At 38.0% G+C, this 15,675-nt stretch overlaps 1 long non-coding RNA gene and 1 other non-coding gene across 2 annotated transcripts in view; both read right to left on the reverse strand.

Moving 5' to 3' along the window:
• LOC130541339 (uncharacterized) overlaps positions 1–15,675 on the reverse strand; it is a 119,524-nt gene that overhangs the window by 63,389 nt on the left and 40,460 nt on the right. The window lies entirely within an intron of this gene.
• LOC112439359 (U6 spliceosomal RNA) lies at positions 4,748–4,854 on the reverse strand. Its single transcript, XR_003027657.1, has one exon. It is a non-coding gene; the product is annotated as a U6 spliceosomal RNA (small nuclear RNA).

The raw sequence follows: 15,675 nt of genomic DNA on the forward strand, positions 1-15,675 counted from the left end.
AATAGTTTGAGGCAAAATTGACTTGGTTGTGTTAATAACTAGATGGTCAGCAATAGAGCGAAGAAAGAAGGAAGAGTAATAGAATAGATGAAAGGGTTAAATTTTTCTTAGCTTTAGTTTGGTAGGATTTTCGCCTGGGACTGTGGCCCACAACTCTGGAGGGGGTGGCAGTTTGACTCGGATGTGATGAGTCCATCCCTTTTCCACTGTAGGAACAGCAGTCTCGGTGGTTAGCAGCACAAGGTAGGGTCCTTCCTAGGCTGGCTTGAGTTTTTCTTCTTTCTACACTTTGATAAGAAGGTGATCTTCAGGCTGGTGTTGGTTTACTGGAAATTCTAGGTGTGGTACATGTGCTAAAAGACTTTTAGTTTTAAGGGAAAGGAAAGTGGAAGATAAACCAAGTATGTAATTTCTAAGAAATTGACTTTTTGTTTTAAATGTGGGGACATCAGCAGTGGACTTTATAGTCTTTGGTGCCTTCTTACTGAGAAATTTCCATTAGCACCTATTTTTATTAGCTTTTAGACCAAAGAAAGCCAAACACCATTTTTATATTTAATAATGCTTCTTGTATGATTTTTATACCAGATAAGCTAAATTTCACCTTTATATTAATGTGCTATTAATGTTAAACTTAGTTTTAATAAAACTTTGTATACATATTTACTCAATTTTTAATGTTTGACTATAAGATAAGATTTTATAGACTCTTTTTAACCTTTTATAATTTTTGCTAAAGAGCAGGTTGGTGCTTTAAGAAAAACCTGTTATGCTTTTATTTTAATGTCCAGTTTACAGAAAAACTGGATGATACCTCTTTAACCAATGTTTACACACAGAATTTTCTTTCCAATTAACATTTTAAAACTTGATTACATCTTTAAAACAAAATATACATATTTTTAACCTTTTAATTTAGGTAAAAATTTACATTCTTTTGCCTCCTTATAATCCTTTTATCAAAGGTATATTTTACTTTCCTTATACACCTTGCACATAAACTGTTTTTTTCTTTCAATAGTTTTACATTCAGGAGGCCTAGTAACTTTTAAATTATACAACATTTCTTGCATAAATTCTTTCTTTATAACATTTTTCTCTTTCACAACTTTCGCAGACAATTCTTCAACACGTCTCAACTTTCTGACTTATTACAAACGTTTCTTTCTTTAAACAACCAGTTAATTTATTTCAGGATGAGAATTTACTATATACCACTCTTTTTACATAAATTCTGCCCCCCATTTTTTCCCCCTCTTTTTTTTTTCGAAGATGATAACCATTCTTTTCCAAAGCAAACTTCTTTTATGTCTGTGGACTAGACTGTCTTAAGGCCACAAGATTACAAGTTACTATAATACATGTTACACCGTTAACTTTTAGCAAACTTTACTTTTGTTGAAAACCTTGTAAGTTTGGGATTTTAATTATCCTTTGCTATTAATAAGACCTTGTTTTGTCTAAATTAGCTTAGAATTGGTATAGATGGCCTTTTTTTTTTTCTTCAATTACGTGGGAGGAAACATCGATGGTCCTGTCCTGAAGGGAGTTCCTTCTAGGTCTGGCCGGGCCTTTTTATGGTAATTAAGATTTAAATCCCTTGTTAGGAAACCTGCTGGGTTAAGGGGATTTTCTTTTTTTTCTAACAGAATAGCCCCATACTTTAAGATTTTTGAGTTAGTAAGCTACTTTTTTGCTTTTTTGATTTAGAGTAGTTCTGAACTGAACTAGTGAGGTGTGCTCACAGTGAGGTTTCCTCCAAAAGTTATTTTTCTACTATCTTCTGTTAGCAAAGCAGTTGCCGCTACAGGTTGAATGTATTTGGGCCATCCGTGGATTACTGAGTTAAGGATTTTTGATAGAAGGCTACAGGTTGTCAGTGGCCTCATCTGGCCCCTCTCTGCCTCTGTGCCCCTCTCTGCCTCTCTCTCTCTCCCTGCCTCTCTTTCTCTTCTCTCTGCCTCTCTCTCTGCTTCTCTCTCTGTCTCTCTCTCCTTTCTGCCTCTCTCTCTCTCCTCTGTCTCTCTCTCTCTCCCCTCTGCCTCTCTCTACCCTCTGCCTCTCTCTGTCTCTCTCTTCTCTTTGCCTCTCTCTCTCCCCTCTGTCTCTCTCTCTCTCCCCTCTGTCTCTCTCTCTCTCCCCTCTGCCTATCTCTCTCTTTCTCTCTGTCTCTCTCTCTCTCCTCTTTGCCTCTCTCTCTCCTCTCTGCCTCTCTCTCTCTTCTCTGCCTCTCTCAGCCACTTATGCTGCAGTTCTTTCAACCACTGTGGAGGGATCTAAAACCATCTGTAACCAAGCATATATGTACGGAAACTGGTCTGGGTGCCCTGGCTTTACAGGTTACCTTGTGCCATACCTTTGAAACAAGGGACCTGTCCAGGCTTCCTTCTGATGGTCAACCCACCTCTAATGCTGGCCAGTCTATTTTACATAAAGTTCTAAGTTTTCCTGGTGTAATAGTAACTCCATAGCCCTTAAATCCCTTTTTGAAATTTTTCAACATAGTTCCTAGTGGGGTGGGCTTTCTTTGTGCCTCACCCATGTTTCTTCGAGACAAAACACCACACTCACACCACACGCACACCACAAAACAAAGAATGGGTAAAAATGCCACACACACATACACACACTTTTACAGTTTACACCAAACCAGAATCAAAACCAGAATCCGAGTATCAAGAAATCCAAGCCAGGTCAAAACCAAAACCAAACTATCAAGCAATCCAAGTCAAGTCAAAAACAAAAACCAAAGTGCTGGCACTGGCACATCGTGGGTGTCAGGTCATGCTTCCACTCAAATGGACTGGGCAAGTTCCCAAGACCAGTCTTACCACGTTTTAGATGTCCGGACTCCAAGTGCCAGTTCCTTCCTGGTGTTCAGCCACTGTGTTGATCCTCCATAGGGGCCTGCCACACACTGCTCTGGTGAGGCATCCCACCAGGGCAAATGCCTACCCGGGAGTCCTCTCAGGATCCACATTGCTCGGGCTGGTCAGAGTCCCCCTCAGGGTTGTTCCACAGGGCAAGCTTAAGCCACCTAAGGAGCTGCCTTAACCATCAGCCAATAACCTCACTTCCCAGTCAGAGAACCAAGAAATATAGCATGAAGAGCCTCAGAAAAAAACCCTCAGACACCGAGTTAAAGAAGGAAGGGGTTTATTCGGCCGGGAGCATCAGCAAGACTCCTGTCTCAAGAGCCAAGCTCCCCAAGTGCACAATTCCTGTCCATTTTAAGGGCTCACAACTCTAAGGGGGTTGATCTTCAGTTACCAGGCCTGGAATGCAGCGCCAGGCTGTCTGGAATCTATTAACATAACCAGTTAGGTTAGATCTTCAGCTACTGGGCTTGGAATGCAGCATGGGGCTGTCTGACAGATTTTATTTCTTGTCTTTTCTTTAACTCCTACTTTTTCTTTGAGGCAGAAATTGGGCATAGGGCAATATGGGGGTGGTTTCCTTCCTCACTACCACTAATTATTTCTGGTTTTGCCTTTCCAATCCACCAAAGTCAAATTATCTAAGCTGGACTACTCACAGACATCCTCCTATGCACTTCACTGTTTTCACTACACAGAGGAGAAGCACAGGTAACTTCAGGTCTGCATCCCTGAAAATTTTCTCCCTACTGTCCTTCCCAAGGAATTCCAAGTGATCCTTGATATAAGTGCCCTGATAAGAGTTCGCTGATCCCAGAAGGCCCACCCCTGGCAGGCCACTGTTTCTGAAATTGCACAGGTTTCTGTAGGTAAAGTATAACATAAGCAGCAGAGCCCCCCTATAATCCTGTCCTCCAGAACCACCTTGTAGAGTACAACTCCTAGGAGAAAGTCCCTTTCGTATTTCACTTACTGTAGGTACCTTTAAATGAGGTCCAAGCTACCTGGCCATGAAGAATTCTGGTTTATCTTGTAGCAAGGGTGCATCTGCCTGTGCTTGTGCTTAAAAATACACAGCTTGAATCTCAGCCATGAAAAAACAGGTGAATTTGTTCTATTCTACTTTTTGAGCATCTGTTAGCATCAGCAGGTAGAAGAAGCCATTTTAAATTGCAGGTTCAGTAAAATGGTGAGAAGTCAACAGGCATCTCAAGACACACTTAAAAGTGTTTTCTCAGCTTTTGCCTATTAGTAACCAAATTTTCTGAGCCTAGAATGTCCATGGAAGAGAGGGCCAGTGAATCAAAATTCTCTCATCCCTTCTGTAACTTCTGCTATCTAAAATGCTGCAAATCAACATTATTCACAACAGCTAAAACTTGGAAGCAGCCCAAATGCTCACTGATGGATGGATGGATGGATGGGTGGATGGATAGATGGATATGCAAAATGTGGTCCATTCATACAATGACATATTATTCAGCCTTAAGAAGGAAGAAAATTCTGACAAATGCCACAACATGGATGAACCTTGAGAGCATAATCTGCAGTGAAATAACTGAACCCTTTACCATTAAGTAATGCCCATCTTTGTCTTTTTTTAATCTTTGTTGGTTTAAATTCTATTTTGCCTGAAATCAGAATAGCAACTCCTGCTGTGTTTTGTTTTCAAATTGCTTGGTAGATTTTTCTCCATCTCTTTACTGTGAGCTTATGGGTGTCATTGCATACGAGATGGTTTCTTGAAAACAGCATACCATTAGGTCTTGCTTCTTTATCCAGCTTGCCACTCTATGCCTTTTAATTTGGGCATGTAGCCCATTTACATTCAAGATTAATACTGATATGTGCAGATTTGATCCTGTCGCAGTAAAAATATGGAATGCTTCATGAATTTTTGTGTCATCCTTGCACAGGAGCCATGTTAATCTTCTCAATATTGTTCCAGTTTTAGTACATGTGCTGCCAAAGTGAGCATGAGATATGAATATTTTGCCTTTCAGAATTGCCCTGTGAGTCTTCCCTGTGAAAGAAAATGCTCTGTTGTAACTCCAAACTGGTTGGTTTTCTATCCTCCTGAGAGGGTTCTGATGATGATTTGATCACCATTTCTCTTACCCATACCAATAAGTCTATTGGAAATACTAGAGGAAGGCTCCATCTCCCACAGCTCTCTCATACAATATTTGTCAATACTTCTGGTCATCTTTCCCACACCCATGCTTATAGCTATATCTCTGATGCTCTATGGAGCCAATGGTGGCCTTGCAGAACCAGAAAAATTGGTCAAATTGCCTCAAGGCAGTTTCTCCAAGAATAAGAATTAGACTCAGCTCTTCGGAATGAAGTAGGAATTAGAGCAGATTGTGGGGAGACCCTGTGAGGGACATTGTCAATTAGTATCTCCTGACTAATATAGGTCCCACATGGGGGATTCTTGAAATTGTAAACAACACTTTCTTTTCAAGAATCTATATCCACTCTTGGGATGGTATTTTTATGCCATTATTAACTTTAGCCCCTCCTGAAACTATGGTACAGTTGCCACTTTCTCATGGAAAGCCAAAATTCTACTGGGAACAGGATAAATATGCCATTTCCACTTGACAAGAGAAGCTTGTTGAGTTCACCTTGTCTTTTTAGCCATAGACTCTGTATTAGTCCATTTTCCCACTGCCATAAAGAGTATCTGAGTCTGGGCAATTTACAAAGGAAATAGGTTTAATTGACTCACAGTTCCACATGGCTGGGGAAGCCACAGGAAATGTACAATCATGGCAAAAGGCAAAGGGGATACTTGATTCCCCATTCCACTGCCAGAAGAAAAGCTGTTTACTTAACTGCCCAATGAGTCCTCAGGTAGCTGAGATTTCCCAAAACACCTGACCTGATTTACTGGCACTGCTAAACTGAAAGCTGATGGTGTGCACAAGGCTTCTGCAGGTGTTCAACCTCACTGTCACCTGTTCCAAACTCAAAAGAGATGTGGTTGGTCAACTCAGTGAGCAGATCTGAAGCCATTCCCAGGATCAGTCAAATACTGCCCTTGATAAACCTTGCTATACTTTTACTGACTTTTGACCTGTTGCAAAAGGCTAGAGGTTTAACCAGCCACTTGAAAAACTATGGACTGTCAGATTAAAGACACATTTCTTTGGTGCCATGTAGTGTGAAAACAAATTCAGGCAGCTAATTGAACTATTGCAGCCATTTTTGTAGATGGCCATGCCAAGTGTACATTCTCTGATGAAACCAGCTGGAATTACACTGCTGATCAAGACTGCATTGTCCAGGTTGCCACAATCACTACATGGATTCACCGCCTTACTAATTCATGACACATCCATGATCACAAGCTGAACATAAAGGAAAGAATTCTGTTCTTGAGGCAGAGGCCAACCAACACATGCCAGACTTGGGACTCTTGCCAAAAGTTGGGCCATTATCCAAAGATGGAAGAAACCAAATTGCATGGTACTTTGTCTCTGCCCAGTCCTTACAGAAACTATGGTGATGTGCAACTTAGGAGTGGTTATGAGGCTTTAAAGTGTTTTAAGGGAACTCAATCTTTAATTGATGTAACCTGTAAGTGATGACTGCGGAAATCTACTCAAAATGGTCACTCTCAATTCCTTAGGGGAACTTCCTGGGGAGATAACTGACCCATTATTCACAAGTATTATGTGGGAATTTTTACCTACAGTGGAAGTCATTCACTTAGAAAAAGTGGTACAAATTTGTGAAATTAAACTAATGTGTGTAGGATTGTTCATATTTTCATAACCGGCCAGCATGATCTGATACAAGTCACCATAGTTTGTTTCTGTCATTACCATGGTCTTGGCAATCATATAGAGTATATTTGAAAGACGTGGGTACAAATTTCAGATACGCCACTTAGGAAAGGAATGACCTTGGGAAAATCAGAACCCTTCAGTGTTACAGGTTTTTTTTTTTTTACTTCTCTGAAAATGTGGATAATGTTACTGAAACTCACAAATGAAACAAACATCTCTGTCACAGTTCCTGGCATATTATAAAAGCTCTTATAAATAAAGTTCATTTTTCGGGCTTTACTTAAAATTTTGGACGATACAATTGTAAGTTTGTTCATTATTTTTCTTTGGTCATTTATTATTTGAAATTTTAAGCTTCTAACTGTCCTTAAGATGGGATAAAAAGGAGAATCTTGCCTATGCTACCTTATGTACTGAAAATAAATTGGACTTTGAAATCTACAATCATAGATATAAATTGGGCATTCAAAACCCTTTATCAGTATAAGGTTAAGTAACCATGTTACTTAAATTCCTGAATCTAAAAAAACTTAGGGATTTGAACTAAATGATCAATACTGTACTAGTGCTATTTCTAAGAGAATAAATATCTTTTTGAATACTGTGTAAGAGATTACTGAAGTATCTTTAAAAGCATTGAAATTTATTATATTTTAAAATATTTGGAAAGGGTATCTTTTAAAAATACATTGCCTATGTTCTTGACTTCTTAAACAAAGTATTTGGAATAAATTTAACCATGTGTTGGTAAACCAGGATTATCATTTTAGTCATTAAAAATTATAATGTGGTATAATATTAATTTATGCCTCATTATTTTTAGATTTAAAGCTATAGAAATGTAACAACCCCTTCCAAAACCTGAAAAACATAACTCTCTCACTGTTAAAATTAAGTTAGAAAAATAGTTGTCAAATTTTATTTTTTTATTCTGAAAAATAACTGAGAGTTTGTTTATGTTTATGTTAGGTAAAAGACTATGTATCTTTGATAAGATTTCTTACATTTTTACAATTACTTATAGAAATGATGCACATTACAAATTATTATCAAATGCTAAACTTGGTATTTTTACAAATATAGAGAAGGCAGTGGGATTCTTCTGGACAAAGTTTGTTATCAAACTGAACTGGAGTCTGTTTGCCCAACACGCTAAGACTAGATATCCACCCTAGGATTTGCAGTGGGAGAAAAGAAGGCCTTTATTTGCAGGCCATCAAGCAAGGAGGATCAGGCAGCTAATGCTTAAGTCCCAACCTCCCAAATGGCTTTCAGGTGGAGGTTTTAAAAGGCAGAGAGGCAGAGGTTATAGGCAAAGTCATAAATCAAGACATGGAGACTACACATTGGTTTGACTTGAAAAGGCAGGACATCTCATAGGGTAGAGTGGCACAGTTCATAGGTAGATTCAAATATTTTCTGATTTGTAATTGGTTAAAAAGTTGATGCTTTGTCTAAAATTTGGGATCAGCAGAAAAGAATAGCTCTGGCTTGTGGGTGGGTGAGCCTTCTCAAGGTCCCTCAGGAAGAAATTCATAACAAAGAATGGTGGTCAGAGTTTAGTCTTCTGTTCCTCCTTACCTGAGGTCTGTGTGCCAGTGGACCAATTTGGTGGGGATCTGGATTTCTAAAAAACAACTCAAGGAAATGTGTTAAGATGTTGTCTTTAGTTTCTATAGAGAAGAAAACATCTCTTGACTCTAACTTCCTTGGCTATTGTTTTAAGTTGCTATTACCATCTTGTTTATCAAGTTGCTCATTTACTTCCTAGGGCTAGCTAGATGTCTGCAATTTCCCTAGGAGGAATTCAAGATTTTTCTTTATTTCTGTGTCTGGTGGGGGGATGCCTGGTAGGCCCATAAGAGGGTTTCTGCTCCATCTCAAGCTCTAAGACATGAGCACTATATGAGCTTCTGAAAGGTGTTAGGTCCCTGTCAGTGAAGTGAAGTGAAGTGAATGTGCTGTAAGCACTGGCCCAGCTCAGACTCCATATGTAGATTTTCACATATTAATTCCTCCAATCATGAAGTATATTCTGGAAGTTCTTTTCAGATACACAGCCAAAGAGTGAAATTAATTTCTAGGAGCTACGTTAGAGCTTCTAGGGGAAGAAAAGATGGGCATTGTATGCTATTTCATTTGAGTCTATTATCACATTGTTTACTTAGTTGTTATTCAGATTTATTCAGAAGGAGATAATCACATTTCCTAAAACGAAACATCTAATTGCCACGAGTGTGGCATTTGAGCGGCTGTGGCAAAATCTTTTCCAGATCACAATGAGCTAAACCCTCTTTTTATTTCCTACTTTAATGGCTTGTGGTAGGAGTAAGCCTTTGAATTGTTAAAGAAAGTGGACTTGGTGCATTATGATTTGAATTATACTCCCTAGATGGAAATGTCTGACCAGCACAAGAAAGACTGTTTTGAAAGAGAAAAATTAAATGTAAAAGTGGTAACAAATACTATTTTATTAGGCATTTGAGGCAAGATACATGCCTATTAATAATCTCTATTTATACTGTGTCCTTTTTACAGAGTTCAAGGCATTCCATTGCTCACATCTCCAGGTCACTTAGGTAGAGTCACTGAAGGAATCACCTACTTAAGTAGTCTTCTTGGTTCTATATATTGAGAACTATCACTGTCCCTTCCCAGCTCCCCAGCTGTATAAATTAGAACAATTTCTTCATCTAAAGCAAAGTAGTGAAATAATTTGCCCATTTTTCCATTACACCCATAAAAAGTAACTAATCTGATTCCAGAAGCTCAGGTATTTTCTTATCATTTTGCTGAAAAATGTTCATGTGATATTTACTTACTCCAAGTTCAAAGGTAGAGGCCACCACTCTCCTTGCCATAGTAGAGGGTCCAGAGAGAAACACAAGGGATTTGTTTAAAGAAGAAGGTCCAGTCAGTATGCAGCTAAGGACTTTTTACATAGTTGTGGCAATTGATTGAAACTCCTCTTCTTCTGAAAAAGAAAGCTTCTTGTCCCATGTTTAGCTAAACAAAATTAGCCTAAGGATGAAGCTAATAGAGAAAAGAGATAATCAAAAGAAAAGCAGGAAAAAAGTGTAGAAGTCTCATCCTGTATTTTAGTGAGAAGATTCAGTCCATTTTCTTTATCATTTAGATATAGTCTATGTTAAATTTTCTAATACAGCACCCCATAGAAGCCATTGAAATATTTTAGAGATGTATTATTACGTCTTATGCTTTAGAAAGGCCATTCAAGTCACAGATATAGAAAGAATTTGAAAAGAACAAGGTTATAGTCAGATGACTCTCAAAAACCTACTGCAGTAGCCCACATGAGAGATGAGGAAGGCCTCTTGCGGGCAATTGATTGAAGAGTCAGATATCAGACATAATGAGAAAATGAAACCTATAAGACTTAATGATTTTTGGCCTGGGGAGGAGGGTTCAGCCAAAAAGGAGATTATTATACGGTTATCAATAGATTACAGGGCTTTGGATATAATGTCTTTCATTAGACAGGAAATTCTAGGGGTCAAATAACTTTCAAGAAGATTTGGCTGAGGCAATTTTGAAGCAAGTGTAAAAAATATAAATGGAGATGTCAAATAATCACTGGATATACTCAAAGTAACTTTGGGGGGTTAGAACCATGAATTTGAGAACCACAAACACCTAGAGAGTCATAATAAAAAAAGAATAAAATTCAGAAGAGAACTAATATTTTATGTATGGGCAGAGGAAAAATTATCCAATAAATGAAATACAGGAAATTCCCTGGAAAGTAATAGGAGAACTAAGAGGATGCTGTAACAGAAGTCAAGGAGAGAAAGAATGACCAGGAGAGAATGAGTAAGATATTACCAATAAACAGAAAGTAAGAAAAGATATCAGCCATTTATTTACAAATGTTTATTAAGGTCTGACGTTGTACGAGGTGCTGTTCTGGGGGCTGAGAATACATAGTACAACAGGAAAAGCTCATATTCTAACAGAGCTCACAATCTGTGTGGGCCATTTCTCACATTGAACAAAGCAGTTTCAGTGCAGTGATGAGGGGAAAGTCTCAGCAATATGGTAGTGGGAGTGGAATGAAAGGAAGTAAAGACCTCAATTGTAGCCTGAAACATTGAGAATCATGGCCCTAAAGCAGAGGATAAGAAAAAGTAAGTTGTTCTGGAGAGGCCCATCTCAAGACATCTTATATTTTTGAGGTGAGAATGATCATGTTTAGGCTGTGGGACAAAAGAACACTAGAGAAAAAACATTTCAAAATACAGATAAGAAACACAACAACAAATTTGGCTCAGAGGGTTCTAGTGGACATGGGATAAGTTTGAATCAAGAGCACAAATGGAGAATTGTGTTCTGAATAAGATATGAAAGAGGTGGTTGACTTTTTTTTTTTTTTTTTTTTTTTTTTTTGAGACAGAATCTCACTCTGTCGCCCAGGCTGGAGTGCAGTGGTGCGATCTTGGCTCGCTGCAACCTCCACCTCCCAGGTTCAAGCAATTCTCCTGCCTCAGCCTCCCAAGTAGCTGGGACTGCAGGTGTAGGCCACCACGCCCAGCTAATTTTTGTATCACCTTACCTCAGGTGATCTGCCCGCCTCGGCCTCCCAAAGTGCTGGGATTACAGGCATGAGCCACAGCACCTGGCCGTGGTTGACTATTTCTGACCTTCCCAATCAGACATAGGAGTTCTGCTCCACTGTCTTACTGAGTCATGTGATTTTTAAAGTGTTTTTCTCCCATATGAACTGTAAGCACTGAGCAACCAGCAGCGGTGTGTATCACCTGTGTTTCTCCAATAACACAAGCAGTGGCTGAAACACACTACATGCTTAACAAATATGTGCTTACAAGTGCTCCCAGGGGAGAACTGAACATTCCCAACTTAAAGGACGATATTCTAAATAAAGGTAAAATAACTTCCAAATAACTTCAAATAGTTCTTGGTTTATTTCCATGAGATCTCAAGAGCCTATACCATAAATAAAACACTTCAGAGTTATAGTAGGGTTATCTTTCTAGCTTTTATTGGGTTTTCTTAGCATTATAGCTGTTATATAAATAACATATACCAACAACTCCATATTCCCTCAACTTGCAACCATGGCAATTATCATCTGCTTTAACTGAATAAAGTTCCTTCAAATATGAAGTATTTTTTGTAGTTAACTCTTTAATAAGTGTGAAAAGTGCTCATTAATGAGATCTCAAGTTTAACACTACTACTTTTAGTACATATAGCATTAGCTTTTCCAGATCATAAATAGATATAGAAATCCCATAGAGTCCTTTGTATTGATAATAAAGTTGGAACTGCCTTTCAGTTAAGCAAGATTTCTCTAATGACTCACTTCATCAATATTTTCCATGAAGGAATGGAATTTAAAACACAAATTGAGTCCCTTTTCATAAGTGCAAAATAGCAATCACCATTCTTGCCCTGTCTCTTCCTCAAATGTCTCATAATCATATAAATCACATAAATAATCATATAAATAAAGAAAAACAGTTCATGACCCAGAACAAGAGTGATAAAATGTCTTACTTTTAAAAATCATACCAGCACTTTGGGAGGCCGAGGCGGGCGGATCACAAGGTCAAGAGATCAAGACCATCCTGGCTAACACGGTGAAACCCCATCACTACTAAAAAAAAAAAAAAAAAAAAAAAATACAAAAAATTAGCTGGGCGTGGTGGTGGGCACCTGTATTCCCAGCTACTCAGGAGGCTGAGGCAGGAGAATGGCGTGAACCCGGGAGGTGGAGCTTGCAGTGAGCAGAGATCGCGCCACTGCACTCCAGCCTGGGTGACAGAGCGAGACTCCATCTCAAAAAAAAAAAAAAAATCATATTGCAGGCTGGGCACGGTGGCTCATGCCTGTAATCCCAGCACTTTGGGAGGCCGAGGTGGGTGGATCACGAGGTCAGGAGTTTGAGACCAGCCTGGTCAACATAGTGAAACCCCATCTCTACTAAAACTAAAATACATAGCCAGGCATGGTGGTGCACACCTGTAGTCCCAGCTACTCAGGAGGCTGAGGCAGAAGAATTGCTTGAACCTTGGAGGTTGTGGTGAGTGGAGATCATGCCACTGCACTCCAGCCTGGGCGACAGAGCGAGACTCTGTCTCAAAAAAAAGAAAAAAAAACTCATATTGTAGAGAGACCTTGAGTACCTTTGAAGTTCAAGTTACTGAACTTTTCTCATCCTTAGTTAATAAACTTGCTCTTAGTTCTGAAGGAAAGGACAGTAGAAAAAAATATATAAATATGCAGCCACCACCACTGATCCCTACAGAAGAGATTATACCGTCTATTAAGAATAAATTACTAATATTTTGTACCGCATTTCAAATCCAAATACAAACAAAAATTAATGTGATAAGTAATTATATCCAAGCTCATACCAATGATCCATTTAATGTATGTGTTTGTTAGAAATACAAAATTTGTTCTGCAAGAGTTGCCATTATGTTACCATATTACACCCTCCATTGATCTTTTTGTATATGTTATGTATTAGAAATGTGTTCCACTATAAGTAACAGAAAACCAAATTTATAATGACTCGCTAATAGAGGTTTATTTTTCTCACATAGTAAGAAATCTGAAAGTAGGAGATAGCTGTAGTTGGCTCAGCAGCTCTATAACATCATCAAATAATTGTTTTTTCTGTCTCTTCTGTTGTGACATCTTTATCATGTGATCTTTTCCTATGAATACCAGATTATGATCAAAATATGTCTACTGCAGTTTCAGATATCCTATCTGCTTTCAAGACTAAAAAATATTAGGAGGAATGATGTTGGCCACCACCGTTCCTTATTTAAGAAAGGAAACTTCTAAATATACAAGTTTTTAGGTCTCAATGGCCATTCTTAACTTCAAAAAAGATTAGGAAAGCAAAGAAGAGGATTCTAGCAATTGGATTAAACCAAACATGCATTACTCAGGGCTGTGATCATTGTTCTCCCAAATTCAGAATAGAAGTACAATAATAAAAAAGAAGGGAAGACATGGATTTGGGGTAGGTAACTACCATCTGGAACAGCACATAATAAAGTCTCTATTGCCTAGCATGTTTAGAAAATGCAATCTTACTTTGTCATACTTTTTCTGGTGAACAAAAAAGTTTAGGTAGTAACAACTCTACTATAAGCCTCTCAAGAGCAAGGACTGTGATTTCCTCATTACTTTGTTACAACAAAGATACAATAACCAACATGAAGTGGATATGCAATAACATTTGTGAATGGATAGAAAAATGGACAAATGGATGGATGGATAAATCCATATGCGAATTACTGACACCAACATAAAGTGGATATGCAATAACATTTGTGAATGGATAGAAAAATAGACAGATGGAAGGATGGATGGATGGATAAATCCCTATGTGAATTACTGATTTTGAAAAGCTGGAATGCCATAATGTCACTCAGTACTAAAATTACATTGAATATAGATAATATTTTATGACATACTATGTAGTCATGATACTGTCATGCTTTTAACCTCTGCAAGGCCATATGAAATTTAAAGGCAGGTTTCTCTCAAAGAAAAGATGCTGAGTTGTTAAGCTGTTAAATATATTAAGTATGAACAATAGAGTAAAGTTTTTTGGTCATTGGAAGCAAGGAGGTAGGGAAGTAGGGAGAGATGAGAGGTGTGGAGAGGGAAGGAGAGAAGTGGAAGGGAGAGGAGGCGACGGGCAGGGAGGGGAGAAGAGAGAAGAGCACTCAAGCTATCAAAAGATTTCCTGAGTTTGGATGGTAGCTAGAGGTCTAAGACTAAAATGTAAGCATCATCCAAAGTCCTGGGGGGGAGAAACGGTATAGGTTGATTTAGCTGTGTCTTCTGAAGAAAAAATAAAACGAGGATTAGATTAGTCTTTGATATAATGAAAATATAATGGAAAAGGCTATTGATTATACCGACATTCTAAGCTCCTTAAATAATAATCAGAATGATATTTCCACCCTTTTAAACAGAATTTCTGCTATTTAAACAGTATGAGTCAGGCCAGAATTTTCTTTTCTGTTACTCTTTTTCCCCATTGCCCAACCCTCTCAACTCTTTAGAAATTAAGAAAACCCCTTAATTAGACTGAGAAGAGGCTCCTAGATTGCCCAGCACCAAGCTAAGAGATTCTCAATAGGAACCGTAAATAAAATTTCACGCCATTTTCTAGTCGCTATGTGGGTCTTGGATAAGCTAATAATAAGAATATTTTATTTCTGGAAACCATATACTTGTATGACTTTGTAGATGATACAAATGAGGAGCTACATTTTATTTGTAGTTATCTTTTCAGAGATTTAAATGTTTACAGAAAATAAAGTTTTAAAGTATTCTATAAGCTATTACTCTTAACTACACATGAAAAGACTTGTCAAACTGATAGGACAATGCCCTCCTGGTGTGAGTTTGTTTTAATTGCAAGGCAAATCCGTAGGAGGAAACAAAACACCATAAATTTCATGATTCTTTGCAAATACAAACCATAAAAGTAATGGAAAATTCAATAGTACCATAAAAATGTAAAGCGGTATTGGACCTTAGAGAACAATTAATCTAATCTCTTCACTTTAATGAAAAATAAACTAATGTCTAAACCTATATAACCAGATGGCAGTCAAACTAAACCCACATATTCAATGGCATGTGTTTAATCCATTTCATCACACTGTAAAATTTTGGAAAGTACACAATTGTTTTTGACTGAGTTTATCATTATGTCCATCAGCTATATAAGCAAATTTATGCATAAAAATGTAAGTTAATCCAAAACCAGCTTGACTGACTTTCATTGACTACTTTGACTTGCCAAATGGCAAACAGGGTTATGAATATTAAAACTGCCCATATTAAATGGGTGTTGTTGGCTTTTATTATGCATACATTATTATTCATATAAAAATTAATGGTGGAAGTTTATATATATACTCACCTATTAAATTCTAATATGCCTACTGTAGACATTTAACCCGGGGTGAAGTCTGTCAGAGCTATAC

This window comes from Pan paniscus, chromosome 2 (assembly GCF_029289425.2).
Source record: "Pan paniscus chromosome 2, NHGRI_mPanPan1-v2.0_pri, whole genome shotgun sequence".
Taxonomy (NCBI): Eukaryota; Metazoa; Chordata; class Mammalia; order Primates; family Hominidae; genus Pan; species Pan paniscus.